Below are 14,942 nucleotides of genomic sequence, written 5' to 3'. Positions count from 1 at the left end.
CCACCCAGCACTGAAGGGTCAACACCAAACCATGTCCCTAAGTTCTCAGCTGCCTCTAGGAGTATTTCTACCATGGTATCCACTACACTAACTAATAACCCAACTATTTATTTTCAGGACAACAACAGTTTACAGACTGTGCATTGATGTGTGTTTCACACCACAACACAGCAGTTAGAGCAGCCGTGCAGGGGAACCTGGGGTAAGCTCCCTTCAGTGTTGGATGGGAAATGAATGTGTATCTCCAGGGTGTTTCATAGTCACTGGAATATCAGCCATTCTGTGTGGTGGGCCATCAGGAGCTGATGCATCTTGCAGAGGCAACAAATAGTTTTATTTAGTCAAAGAGGCAGACAGAAAGTGCTTTACAAATGCCCCAAAGCTTCATCCACTTTACAGTGCTCACAGCTATTCATGCAAGCAGCACCATCACCCTTTCTGATGGCTCACTGGGGTCATCCTGTGGGTTGCCATTAGGCCTCTTCCCCAGCCCTTTTCCAGGCATCCTCCTGGAAACCACAGTTTGGATCATTTTGTCTCGAATGACTCAGCTCAGTCACTGCTCTCCCCTGCTCTCCCTCTCTCTGTCTGGGAAAAGGATAGCTCACGGGCACCTGCAGTAGGCAGCACTCCTCTGCCCTCCTTCACTAAGCTGCTCCGAATCTGTTCTGGATTAGAACTGACCTGCCTTGGAACCCAGGGCTTTACAAGCTCTGCCTGTAAAGGTCCTGCACACCCTGCTGCAATGTCATAGCTCAGAAATTCTTTGCCACTGGATATATGTTAAAAGGAAATGTGGTACCAGAAATATTACTAAAGCTAACAGTTCTGTCAGCTTGCCTTGTAGTTTACAGCTCTGACCTCCAAAGAAATCTTACTCATAATTAATAGGGCAGAGAAAATAGCTGAAGTAATATCAACACCCATTTAGGTTATACAACTTTGAAGCATCTCAGATGTATTTACTTTGAATCACCTCAGATATATTTATTGTTATAACAAAGCCATAGAATTCTTTAAGACTCGAATAATGGCAGAAAGAGAGTGTTGTGTAAGGGCTTCAGACCCAAGTGATGTTTTTCAGCTCAGCAGAAACCATTCACAGATGTCAACAGTGAATGGAATGCATCTCAGTGGCTCTCCCAGAATGAGCTGCTTTGACAGAGCATTTGTTTGAGCAGCAAGCACAACTTGGTAATATTGCATGGAACAAGGACACGAAATGAAGAGTGATCTCCAGCTCCAGCTTCGGGGAAGAAGATTGATGCAAACCAGTTGTGCAAATTAAAGCTGAGCTAATGGGATCTACACTGCACTATCCAAGGAGCAGCTTTGGACTAGGATCAAACCCTAGCAGAAATCTAGAGGCAGCAGTCTGGTAGGTGGGTAGAATTCAAAACCTGTAAGGGACTCAGGGAGAATACAGAGGCAATGGGATCCATGTGGATCTCAGTGCTGCCAGGGACAGACAGGGATAAGCACTGGTCTGTTTAATTACACAGCAGTGTCTCTAGAGCAGATCTTTACACAGGGGTCTGAGTATAACTCTGATGTCTATGTGAGAAGTTAAATCAGATCCCTACTATGATCAGACTTCTGTTTGTGTCAGGATTGCTTTCCCCAGACACAGCAGCAAACCGAGTACAGCATCTCTCTGGGCATTTGCTGCAGCTATTGGCTTGGGCAGGACCAACAGGAAGTTAAAGTGAGGCTGTGAATGTCTCTCTATGAAATATCACACAATCACAGAAACTCAGCTTGGAAAAGAGCCTCAAGAACACCAAGCCCAACCCAGAACCCTGCTCTACAAGACTCACCCCAAATCACAGCCCCAAGCACCACAGCCAAACCACCTGCAAACACAGCCAGGCTTGGGGACTCCACCACCTCCCTGGGCAGCACATTCCAAGCCCTCACCACTCTTGCCCTGAAAAAAAGCTTTCCTAATGTCCAGTCTGAGCCTTCCCAGTGGCATCTTGAGGCCATTCCCTCTTCTGTCACTAATGATCTGGGAGCAGAGCCCAGCACCAACCTCTCCACAACCTCCTTGCTGTAGAGAGCCAGGAGGTCTCCCCTCAGCCTCCTCTCTTTCACACTAACCATCCCCAGCTCCTTCAGTTGCTCATCACATTTATTCTCCAGGCCCTTCCCACTTTCATATGAGTAGAAGCTCAGAGCCCAAGACCATCACAATCTCTTCCTGCCTGATGTAGCCTCAGTGCCAGCCCAGCCCCTGAAGTCTGACAGCATGTCAATCTAGTCTGGCACAGCTTCTCCAGGATTTCTTGCACTTATTTCTGGCACTTCTGGAGCTTCTGAGGTATCAAGAAAAGATCATCCTGGCCAATTCTGAAACACTTTTGAAACCTGAGGGGAATAATTTCTCCTTCTGAGCCCTCTGCACTGCCGTGGAGCTTCCTCAGGAAAAAAGGTTCACCTTCCTTCCTTCCTTTCTTCTTTCTTTCTTTCTTTCTTTCTTTCTTTCTTTCTTTCTTTCTTGCTTTCTTGCTTTCTTGCTTTCTTGCTTTCTTGCTTTCTCTTGCTTTCTTGCTTTCTTTCTTGCTTTCTTGCTTTCTTTCTTCCTTCCTTCCTTCCTTCCTTCCTTTCTTTCTTCCTTTCTTTCTTCCTTTCTTTATCCCTTCCTTCCTTCCTTCCTTCCTTCCTTCCTTCCTTCCTTCCTTCCTTCCTTCCTTCCTTCCTTCCTTCCTTCCTTCCTTCCTTCCTTCCTTCCTTCCTTCCTTCCTTCCTTCCTTCCTTCCTTCCTTCCTTCCTTCCTTCCTTCCTTCCTTCCTTCCTTCCTTCCTTCCTTCCTTCCTTCCTTCCTTCCTTCCTTCCTTCCTTCCTTCCTTCCTTCCTTCCTTCCTTCCTTCCTTCCTTCCTTCCTTCCTTCCTTCCTTCCTTCCTTCCTTCCTTCCTTCCTTCCTTCCTTCCTTTCTTTCTTTCTTTCTTTCTTTCTTTCTTTCTTTCTTTCTTTCTTTCTTTCTTTCTTTCTTTCTTTCTTTCTTTCTTTCTTTCTTTCTTTCCTTTCTTTTCTTTCCCTTTCTTTCTTTCTCTTTCTTTCTCTCTTTCTCCTCTTTCTCTCTTTCTTTCTTTCTTTCTTTCTTTCTTTCTTTCTTTCTTTCTTTCTTTCTTTCTTTCTTTCTTTCTTTTCTTTCTTCCTTTCTTCCTTTCTTCCTTTCTTCCTTTCTTTCTTCCTTTCTTTCTTCCTTTCTTTCTCCCTTTCTTTCTCCCTTTCTTTCTTTCTCTCCCCTTTCTTTCTTTCTCTCTCTCTCTCTTTCTCCCTTTCTTTCATGCCCTTTCTAGCAAGATCATACCCCAAGGAAGAAAATAAGGAACTCTTCTGAAGTTTGTCAGTAATTACCATACAAAAAAAGCAACTGCTTAAACTAATAAGTTCCAACAATCATTCATTGATCTGGCAGGGTCAGAGCATGTATGAAAACTTTGATGTTTGCAACTTGAAAGTCTTCAGTGAGGGAATCTCTCAGGAAATATTGATCAGGTGTATGCATAATTTAAGTCACAGCTTCAAAAGCTTCTGGTACTCCAGAAATCGCTTCAGAACAGGAGTATTTATGAGACATCTGAATTATTCCTACAGTGCAAATGGACAAAATGAAAATAAGAGGGAAAGGTGAAGCAGAGAGAGAAGGGAACAGGATGGATAATAGAAGATACTAATTATAATATAATGATGATATCATGATTGATTAATCAATACAACAGAGTCATCGAATCACAGAATTGTCAGGGACCTCAAGGCTCAGCCAGTTCCAACTCCCCCTGCCACGGGCAGGGACACCTCACACTACAGCAGGTTGCTCACAGCTACATCCAGCCTGGCTGCAAAAGCCTCCAGGCAGGAGGCTTCCAGCACCTCGCTGGGGTAGTTTCCATCCCTGAATACACTGACTTACATTAGAGTCTTTTACTGTGGCCTTGTTGCCTTCACCTTGTTCCCCAAACCAGCACCACTCTGCCTGTCTGCCATAGCGTGGCGTGATTCTGCTCTTCACATTTTCATTTGTAGGACCTCTAAATAGCAGCACCAGAAACCACAGCAGTAGAGCTGCTTGACTAGCCAGAGACGTCAGACATAGAACAAAATAAGACATAAGGCAAAACCTAACCTGTCCTGTCAAAAAGATGATAAAAAGAACAAAAATTAGAGGTCTGTTAGTGTCTTGACATATGAAGGGAAGAGGTGCAAAGGAAACCTGTGTTCAACCAAATGACCACTAGAATGTAGATGTCTGATAAGCAGTAATTACCTGGGAGCAACTGATGGACCGAATATGTGTTCCAAATATGCAACACATTGCTTCAGTCAAGAAAAGAACAGGTTTGGGGGTGGTTTTTGTCAAAGTGGAGACAGATTTCCTACTCCAAGGAACTAAGTCATATTTTCTCTCTGTTGCACTCAAAGAAATTTCTTCCCAAAGAAAGGTCTGAGCACTTCTGTGATTAATAACAAATGTTGCTAGTGACTACACAGCATTACAGGCTGGGGTCAGAGTGGCTGAGAGCAGCCAGGCAGAAAGGGACCTGGGGGTACTGGTTGACAGCAGCTGAACATGAGCCAGCAGTGTGCCCAAGCAGCCAAGAAGGCCAAGAGCATCCTGGCCTGCATCAGGAAGAGTGTGGCCAGCAGGAGCAGGAAAGTCATTCTGCCCTGTGCTTAGCACTGGTCAGGCCACACCTTGAGTACTGTGTCCAGTTCTGGTATCCTCAATTCAAGAAGGACATTGAGCTGCTGGAATGTGTCCAGAGAAGGGCAACAAAGCTGGGGAGGGGTCTGGAGCACAGCCCTGTGAGGAGAGGCTGAGGGAGCTGGGGTTGCTTAGCCTGGAGAAGAGGAGACTCAGGGGAGACCTTCTTGCTCGCTGCAACTACCTGAAGGGAGGTTATAGCCAGGTGGGGGGCAGTCTGTTCTCCCAGGAAAGCAGCAGCAGAACAAGAGGACACAGTCTCAAACTGTGCCAGGGGAGGTTCAGGGTGGAGATAAGAGATAAGAAAGAAATTCTTCCCAGCAAGAGAGATTGGCCCTTGGGATGTGCTGCCCAGGGTGGTGGTGGAGTCACCATCCCTGGAGGTGTTTAAAAAGAGCCTGGATGAGGCACTTGGTGCCATGGTTTAGTTGATGAGATAGTGCTGGGTGATAAGTTGGACTGGATGATATCAAAGGTCTTTTCCAACCCGGTTAATTCTGTATTCTGTTAGCAGAAGAGCGCTCTTTCTCTTCTAAAGAGAGTATCCTCACTGCTCTTCTCTACCTTTCCTGGTGTGAGGACATTTCTAATTTCTACCAACTCATTTGCTCCAAAGAAAAGAGGTTTAAAGAGTCTTTCATAGCCTGCTGCATCATGGGACAGAGGCGTTCCCAGCACCCAGCTCTGTAGGAGTTGTTTGACCATGGGGGGAAAGAAAAGAGATCTGTATTTGACAGCTTTATGAAATGATGTCTTGCATGGAGATAGTGAAATCACAGAATTATAGAGGCTGGAATAGACCTCTCAGATCATCACCCTATGACCTAACACCAAGCTCCCCTATCACCTTTGACATCATTTATATGTGAAGGTCCTTTCCAACCCCTAACATCCTATGATCCTATGATTCCATGGTCCTGCTCTGGCAGGGGGGTTGGACTCATGATCTTCAAAGGTCCCTTCCAACCCCTGACATCCTGTGAGACTAAACATAGAGAAGCAGTGCAGGGAAAATACTAGCAACCAGTAGAGACAATTTGAAAGCTTTCTTCCACAGGGCAGAGATTTCTATTATCTCAACAGTTTTCTGTTTGCCATCACAATTACAGTGTCCATAGATGTCACAAAACAAATTTTGCTTCAGCAAGGCCAAGTGCCAGGTCCTGCATTTGGGGCACAACAACCCCAAGCAAGGCTCCAGGCTTGGGGCAGTGTGGCTGGAAAGCTGCTGGCAGAAAGGGACCTGGGGGGTGCCGATGGACAAGCAGCTGAACAGGAGCCAGCAGTGTGCCCAGGGGGCCAAGAAAGCCAAAGGCCTCCTGGCTGGGATCAGCAATGCTGTGTCCAGCAGGAGCAGGGAGGGGATTGTCCCCTGACACTCAGCTCTGGGGAGGCCACACCTCCAGTGCTGTGTCCAGCTTTGGGCACCTCAGGACAAGAGAGACATTGAAACACTGGAGCATGTGGAGAGAAGAGCAACTAAGCTGGAGAAGGGTGTAGAGAATGAGTCTATAAAGAGTCTTATGAAGAATGGCTGAGGGAACTGGGACTGCTTAGTTTGAGGAAGAGGAGGCTGAGGGGAGACCTCCTGGCTCTCTGCAACTACCTAAAGGAGGTTGTGGAGAGGTTGGTGCTGGTCTCATCTCACAGGTAATTATTGACAGAACAAGAGGGAATGGCCTCAAGCTGCCACTGGAGAGGTTTAGACTGGACATTAGTAAAGAAAATTCCACTTAAAGAGTAGTCAAACATTGGAAAGTGCTGCCCAGGGAGGTGGTGGAGTCACCACCCCTGGATGTGTTGCAAGGTCATTTAGATGTGGTGCATAGCAACGTGGTAAACTTGGTAGAGTAGGGCTAATGGTTGGACCTGATGATCTCAGGGGACTTTTCCACCCTGAATGATTCTATGATCCTATGATCCCCAAACCCCTGCAGCAGCACATACACTTGCAGTGAAAAAAAAGCCTCTGCTGGGACACTGGGTTACATCCCCCAGCACAGGAATATAAACCCTGCTTGCACACACCACATTTGAGTCTGTTATCATCAGCCCATGCAGAAAGGGTTTGCCCAGCACAAAAGTCTCAGGCACAGAAATCCTTCTCAGCAATTGTGTCAGGAAAGGCAGTCCCTCTTCCGCGACCTCCAGCTCCTGTGGGCAGCGTATTTCATCCTCTAGCATACCCACAGTCACTTTGTGCCAGCACTATAACTTCCTGAGGGTTCTTAAAGCGCTGCACCAGTGCTTCATACAGTTGTGTTTGAAAGGGCAAAGAAATGTTTTTGCCAGCCTAGTTTATTTTCCTGGCAGAAGTGACATAAATTATAGCACAGCACTTCCCTTTCCTGGCACATTCTGTCTCTACAGGAAAAGTATTTGCCACTAGGACTGCGCCAGCTTAGCTACATCAACAACCCTGCTGCAGTATAGGAAATGCTTGAGACGGGCACAATCACCCCAAGAGCTGCTTCTGGTGCAAGAGTGGCCTTTGAGTCCTTAAGCCAAAATACATTCCTGACTTTATTGTAATTCAGTCTCTAGAAGGTGTGACAATAATGGCACCACCACAAGAGGCAACATATGGTGAAGTGCAAGCAGCCATGGCCACTGAAAAACCCAGAATACAAATTCAAGAGCAGGTGAGTACAGCAAACAGTCCAGGCTCCCAGGAGACATTCCTGTGGCCTTCCAGGATCTGAAGGGGGCTCCAAGAAAGCTGGGGAGGGAATTTTGAGGGTGTCAGGGAGTGATAGGACTGGGGGGGATGGAGCAAAACTGGAAGTGGGGAGATTGAGATTGGCTGTGAGGAAGAAGTTGTTCCCCATGAGGGTGGTGAGAGCCTGGCACAGGTTGCCCAGGGAGGTGGTGGAAGCCACATCCCTGGAGGTTTTGAAGGCCAGGGACAAGCTTTCTCTTCCACAAGGACATAGCAATAATTTCTGTCACAATAAGTATAAAAAGGACACCAATGAATATTCCTTTCTAGTAGAAGCAGATCTCACACAGAGATTGATGTACATCTCCACCAATACACACTTCACACTTCCTTAAGACCAAAGGGAGGGGAGACATTAAGCTCAAAGCCAGAAAAATCTGTTCCTATCAAACTCAAGAGCTTGTTTAAAATATACCATCACTACAGTTTCATTCACACTCTCTTTTCCCTGTTTATATAATACCAGTTCTACACACCTGGAAATTTTGCTATGCAGTCCACTACTTTAAGGCTTCAGTCTGAAAGAACCAACACTACACAGGAATGAAATCTGAGCAGCATAAGCACCAGGGCATTATTCTTAGCAGTGCTGTGCGACTTCTGTCCTCTCAGAACAGAAGGAATAACCATTTCAGTAACAAATAGTTGCTGTGTTGTGTCACTGCCTGAGAGGAGTGGAGCAATTCCACATGTGGCTCTGGGCCACCTGCTGTAGTGTGAGGTGTCCCTGCCCACGGCAGGGGTTTGGAACTAAATGATCCTTGTGGTCCCTTCCAACCCTGACAATTCTGTGATATCCTTGTGCACCAAAGGGACACTGAGTGTTGTGCACCAAAGGGACACTGAGTGTTTTACACCAGGGGCATTCCTCGTGCCCTCATTGCTCTCTACAACTACCTGAAAGGTGGTTGTATCCAGGAAGGGGTTGGTCTCTTCTCTCAGGCACCCAGCACCAGAACAAGAGGACACAGTCTCAAGCTGCGCCAGGGGAGGTTTAGGCTGGAGGTGAGGAGAACATTCTTCACCGAGAGAGTCATTGGTCATTGGAATGTGCTGCCCAGGGAGGTGATGGAGTCACCATCCCTGGAGGTGTTCAAGAGGGGATTGGATGTGGCACTTGGTGCCACAGTCTAGTCATGAGGTCTGTGGTGACAGGTTGGACTCAATGATCTTTGAGGTCTCTTCCAACCTTAGTGATACTGTGATACTATGATACCTCAGGTACCTACATCTAGACTGCTCTACAAAAGGGAAGACAAGCCCCAAAATGAGAATTGTGAGCCAAGTTCAAGCGAGGAGCAATCTTCTGCCATTCCTTGCTTTTCCAGAAGAATTTTTCTGTCTTACACACAAACTTCAGAGTATTTCTAATATGTTCTAACAGATTATTTCCCAGTGTGTCTCAGGTTTGGTTTCATTCTCTTCCAGAAATTGTCACAGGTTTGAATGGACATTTGGATGTCAGATGGTGTCAGCAGGGCCAGTTTAGATTAGGCTCTGGCCAGCCTGATCTAGTGCGGGGTGTCCCTGCCCATGGCAGGGGGGTTGGAACTAGATGATCCTTGTGGTCCCTTCCAACCCTGACTGATACTATGATACTATGATACTACGATACTATGATACTATGATACTATGATTATGTCCTGGAGTAGTCAGTTCATCAGCAAGAGGAAAATAAGAAGAATGGAATTCGATGTGCTGCAGGGAAAAACCTTACCACAAGCATAGGAATTGATGAGGAAAGCTCCCAAGCTAATCCCCAGATACACAGAGAGTGATCATAAACAGACATGGACAGCACACGTTAGCAAAATGTGCCCTCTGGTGTAATGAGGACAGCCTTCTGCAGCACCCTGAAAGACAGGACCAAAGGTTACATGCAGCACTTCCAGGACTCATAAAAAGTGTAAGAAAAAACAACCAAACAACAAAAAACTCCCACCTGGGAGGCGCTAACACATCGCAGGCAGGTACTGAGCTTGCAACCTGTTGCTGCCCCTCTACAGCTCAGATTTGCCATGCTTTCATTTCAAATAAGGAGAGCTGGATGGTTGTTTTACAAAGTGGGGACCAGAGGCCTTATTCCATGTTTCTAAATGCACTTCTTTAGAATAGAATAAACCAGGTTGGAAGAGACCTTCAAGATCATCGTGTCCAACCCATCAACCAATCCAACACCACCTAAACAACTAACCCATGGCACCAAGCACCCCATCAAGTCTCCTCCTGAACACCTCCAATGATGGCGACTCCACCACCTCCCTGGGCAGCACATTCCAATGGGCAATCACTCTCTCTGTATAGAACTTCCTCCTCACCTCCAGCCTAAACTTCCCCTGGCGCAGCCTGAGACTGTGTCCTCTTGTTCTGGTGCTGGTTGCCTGGGAGAAGAGACCAACCTCTGCCTGTCTACAACCTCCCTTCAGGTAGTTGTAGAGAGCAAGAAGGTCACCCCTGAGTCTCCTCTTCTCCAGGCTAAGCAACCCCAGCTCCCTCAGCCTCTCCTCACAGGGCTGTGTTCCAAACCCCTCACCAACTCCGTTGCCCTTCTCTGGACTTGTTCCAGCAAGTCAACCTCCTTCCTAAACTGAGGGGCCCAGAACTGGACACAGGACTCAAGGTGTGGCCTAACTAGTGCAAGGCAGACAGAGGTTTAGTTGATTAGGTGGTGTTGGATTGGTTGATGGGTTGGACACGATGATCTGGAAGGTCTCTTCCAACCTGGTCTGGTCTATTCTGTTAAAAAAAAAAAGGAATCCTCTGTCTGCCTTGTGCCTGCCTTGCATGCCTGAGCCTCTTGATAAATTGCCACCATGTTTGCTACCAAAGCAGATTTATTATCTCAGGTGTTCTGTCTCAGAAATTACCAAATCTCTGCAAGCTGCCAGAGAAAGGCTGTGTAGAATCTCCCCTAAAGGGAAAGATGCACTCAGCTCCCATTAGACACCAAAGAATCCCTAGTGGAAGAGCTCTTATCCGCACTCTAACGGTAATGAAAAGCTTCCATGACAGCTAACATTCCACTAGACGCTGGAGAATCTGAACTTGAGGTATAAATACATCAGAGCACCAAGATGCTGCTATTCCTTACAGAACTAACAGCTCCAAACGAGGGCAATTAAAGTCTAGAGCAAAACAAGAAGGGAGGAAATGCACCACCTTCATTGATCACTGCTTCCAGTAAAGGCACAGCAGGTTGTGCTTCCTATGCACAGGAGGCGAAATCTTTTCTCCCAGACAAACTCAGAGGTACACAGAAGAGGAGTGGAACCAAGAGGCATCACAGCTGCAGAGCCATGATATCACTCTCAGAAAAGGGCCAGAAAACAATGGAACAGTGGCTCAGTGCTCATCTTAAAGAGTAAGGACACAGGTGGGAAGCCAGGACTGCACTCTTAGTCAGTGCAACTGCAATCATGTCATCCAAGAAAATTACAAAGGAGATCCTGTTCTTGAGAATGAGAGTGCAGAGGAGGGCAAGAAGCTGTGAAGGGCCTGGAGAATAAATGTGCTGAAGGAGCTGGGGATGGTTAGTGGGAAAGAGAGGAGGCTGAGGGGAGACCTCCTGGCTCTCTACAGCTACCTACAAGGAGGTTGTGGAGAGGTTGGTGCTGGGCTCTGCTCCCAGGTCATGAGTGACAGAAGAGGGAATGGCCTCAAGATGCCACTGGGAAGGCTCAGACTGGACATGAGGAAAGCTTTTTTTCAGGCAAGAGTGGTGAGGGCTTGGAATGTGCTGCCCAGGGAGGTGGTGGAGTCCCCAAGGCTGGCTGTGTTTGCAGGTGGTTTGGCTGTGGTGCTTGGGGCTGTGGTTTAGGGGTGAGCCTTGCAGAGCAGGATTCTGGGTTGGCCTTGGTGACCCTGAGGCTCTTTTCCAGGCTGAATGTTTCTGTGATTCTGTCTCAGCTTCCAAACTCGTCTCATGCTGCTCAGCTGAATATTCCAGCTGCTGGCTTCAATGGGCTGCTGACTCCAGTGCCTCACCTCACCTATGTGAGGTCTGACCCAGCTCTGAAGAGTGCCTGCAGATGATGAGACAAGTAATGTCTGATTGCAGGCCTGCACCAGGACGTGCAGGTGTGGGTTTGACTTCGAGACTGTGTGTGCAGCACTGCCAGAGCCAGGGCTCCACATGCCAGGTTACCTGAGAGCGAGGACAGCACCCCAGTAACACAGTGCTGCTTAAATCTCATCCCTGGCTAGGAGGCCCACAGAGGCTGTCAGAGCTATGAATCACACAGCTTCTCCTGGCTTTACATATCAGCAGTCATCCTCCAGTGCTGCACTGCTTCACCTGAAATTTCCTGTCAAATTAATTCTCCCCTGCAATACCTCCGTTGTTTCTGAGACACAGCTCTCCGAGAGGCAGCCTCCTCATCTCTTCAGGTGCTCTGCATTCACAGCTGTGAGATTTTTTTGGCTCAGCATTCTGCTGCACTGAAATACATCCCACATGAATGAGCCAAATTTACTAGGCAATCCAAGTTGCCCTGGGGAGGCATTTAATCCCCATGGTTATCTGTCTATAAAGTGTCTCATCCATGCATTGTATGAACTCTGATCATAAATATATTTTAAGATCGTTGAAGGTAGTACTGAACAGCATCCAGCCTCATCTGAATGCCATCAGTAGCTCTTGAAAAACCTTTGGTCCTCCATTCCCTTAAGCAGCTGCTTTTTGAGGTTTGCTAGCCAGTGAATTCTTAATCTGTTTAATGTGTGCTTGAATGACAACCTAAAGTGACCATTGATAAGGAGGTCATTGGACAGGGCTAAGTTAAAGCCCTTGTGCAGTGCTATTAGGGCAATTGCTTACCTCTATCAGTCAAACTGAATTTATCTCAGAGTGGCCTCAGTGCCATTATATTCCTAGGTTTTATAGAAGTTCACAGAATCAGAGAATCACAGACTGTCAGAGGTTGGAAGAGCCCTCCAGAGACCATCCAGTCTGACCCCCCTGCCAGAGCAGCATCCCCCAGGGAAGTCCACACAGGAATGCATCCAGGTGGGGTTGGAAAGTCTCCAGAGAAGGAGACTCCACAACCTCTCTGGGCAGCCTGCTCCAGGGCTCTGGCACACAGGCTTTTTTAGGTAAGAACCTAAATGTAACATAAATGTGGTGTGTGGACAACAGTCTTCATTCCAAACACTCACTCATAGCAGTAGCAGAGAAGTGTCATACCTGCTGACCTGCAAGAGCAATGTTTTCTTTACAGCCCTCTTTGTTTCCCTTTCAACATGGTTCACTTACAGTTTAACAGGTCACTCACGAACAGTTAGGGGATGTTGCCATTAGAGAGCTGCATAATAGAGGAGTAAAAAACCTGGGCTGCTATGAAGAAAAATGGACATTTTTAAGCCTAAAGTGTTTCCTGATTTGTAGTAGAGATTATTCAGCATTAATATCCTTGGTTGTTTTCCTTTGACAACATCAGCAAAGCTAGAAGTGGGGAGATTGAGACTGGATGTTAGGAAGAAGTTGCTGCCCATGAGGGTGGTGAGAGCCTGGCACAGGTTCCCCAGGGAGGTGGTGGAAGCCTCCTGCCTGGAGGTGTTTGCAGCCAGGCTGGATGTGGCTGTGAGCAACCTGCTGTAGTGTGAGGTGTCCCTGCCCATGGCAGGGGGGTTGGGACTGGCTGACCCTTGAGGCCCCTTCCAACCCTGACAATTCTGTGATTCTATGATTCTGTAGTTTAATAAGTTTGGCTCACAAACCAGTAGGCTACCAAATACTAGTTCCATGTTTCCCACCCACCACATAGTGTATAAAGTGAATAGAATAAACCAGAGAAAGCAAGGAAGAAGCAGGAGGGTTACAAGTGTGAACTCTTGCATTTTGCTGGTCCAGTGCCCTCAAGCAAAGTGATTTCCTCCAAGGGGAGAGCTGCCTGAACACACAGTCTGGGGTGCACATGCAGCCACTCAGGCTCCAAAGGGCCTTACTGTAATCAAGCATGATGGAGGTTGCCATTTCAAGGGAACTACAGGAAGAAGAAAGCCTGAAAAGGAAAAGCCTTAGGAACTTTGTTTCTGTTTTGGTTTTGCTTCTGTTTCAGAGTCTTCCTCTTTGCCCAAATGAACCTGCTTAGTTCACCACAAAGAATGTTTCCAAAGCAGGATCTGGTATCCCAATGTCAACATTTCTCTTCTCTCTCCTAAAGATGTCCAACAAAAGCTTTTTCTAATATTTCCATGATCACTAATGGCCAGAAGGCCCTTGGTATAGCTTTAAATCTTTGACTGAGAAGAGATCAGCACCCATTGCACAGCGCTCAGCAGAGCATGATTGGAAGGATCTGATGAGTGTTAGTAAAGGTTAGATCTGATCCAACTTCCCCCTATGGTGTAATCAAAGTCCTATCTCAAGGCTTTGTCTCAGCTCTTATATGAAAGACAGCAACAATCTATTTCCACCCAGGCTGGTAGCAAGATTGCAGCCAAAAGACCAGAACATTTGAGGCTTGCTTCCTCCTCTGATTGGGAGGCAGAAGTCTGCTTCACAGACTACTGATTTCTCTGCAAGAGTGGTTCCATTAATACCTGTCTCTTCTCAAAAGGTTGCACCCACCCCAGACAAGAGCAAAATCAAACACAGAAGGAAATAACACTGAAGCTCCATCTGTGTGAATATTCCTCTCCCTGAGAGGGAAAGAGAACAGCAGCAGCAATAGTCTCTTGCCAGCAGTTTGACACACTACAAACCAAGTGGTTCTGGAAGAAATATAATATTAGCTATCCAAGCATGCATTCAGCCTCGTGTGTGCATTCGTCTGCACTGCTTAAGACACAGCACAGAAATGCAAGCACAGCTCTTTGGGAACTGCCAGTCCCCCATGGGCAAGGATGGGCAGTCCCATGCGGGAAAGTGTGCTCCAAAGCTCACTCCACATTCTTCTCCTGACCACTGGGTTCACACAGCCTTGTGACCCTCCCCAAGCATTGCACACCAATACAGAGGAAGCCCTGGGTGCAAAAATGTTCAAAGAAAGGAGAGTCCTAGTGCATGGCAACGGTCACCAGACCTTGCAGCTTTCTGAGGCATGGATGTGGCCACACAGACAGCAAGGGAAAAGGACAACGAAGTTAAGACACTGGGGAGGTGTTTTCTGAATAGAAATAAATCCTCTAATCTCACTTGCATCACTGTGCATTGTTTTGTAAGTTATCTCCAGTAATATACATGAAGTAACATTAAGTGGGCTTCTGTAGAGCCATCGACTCAGTTGCCCCCAACACCCTTCTCTCTGAATTGGAGCAGGATGGATTTGGTTTGGTGGATAAGGAATTGGTTAGAGGATCACATCCAGAGGATCAATAGTGGCCCATATCTCAGTGTCCAGATGAAGATTTGTCACAGATGTGTCCCTCAAGGCTCTGTGTCACTGCTGAATATATTAAACAGCACTGGTTCCAGTACAGCCCCTTTGTGGTTGCTGCTATCTCCAGGCTTCCTTCAAAAGCCAGAGCCAAGGTAAGGAAAGGATAGGCCTGGAGTGGCACAAAGCTGCAACTTG

Source organism: Melanerpes formicivorus, unplaced genomic scaffold (genome assembly GCF_026170545.1).
Source record: "Melanerpes formicivorus ecotype bairdi unplaced genomic scaffold, bMelFor1.0.p_v2 SCAF_3, whole genome shotgun sequence".
Taxonomy (NCBI): domain Eukaryota; kingdom Metazoa; phylum Chordata; class Aves; order Piciformes; family Picidae; genus Melanerpes; species Melanerpes formicivorus.
Note: the sequence above shows the minus strand (reverse complement) of the source record.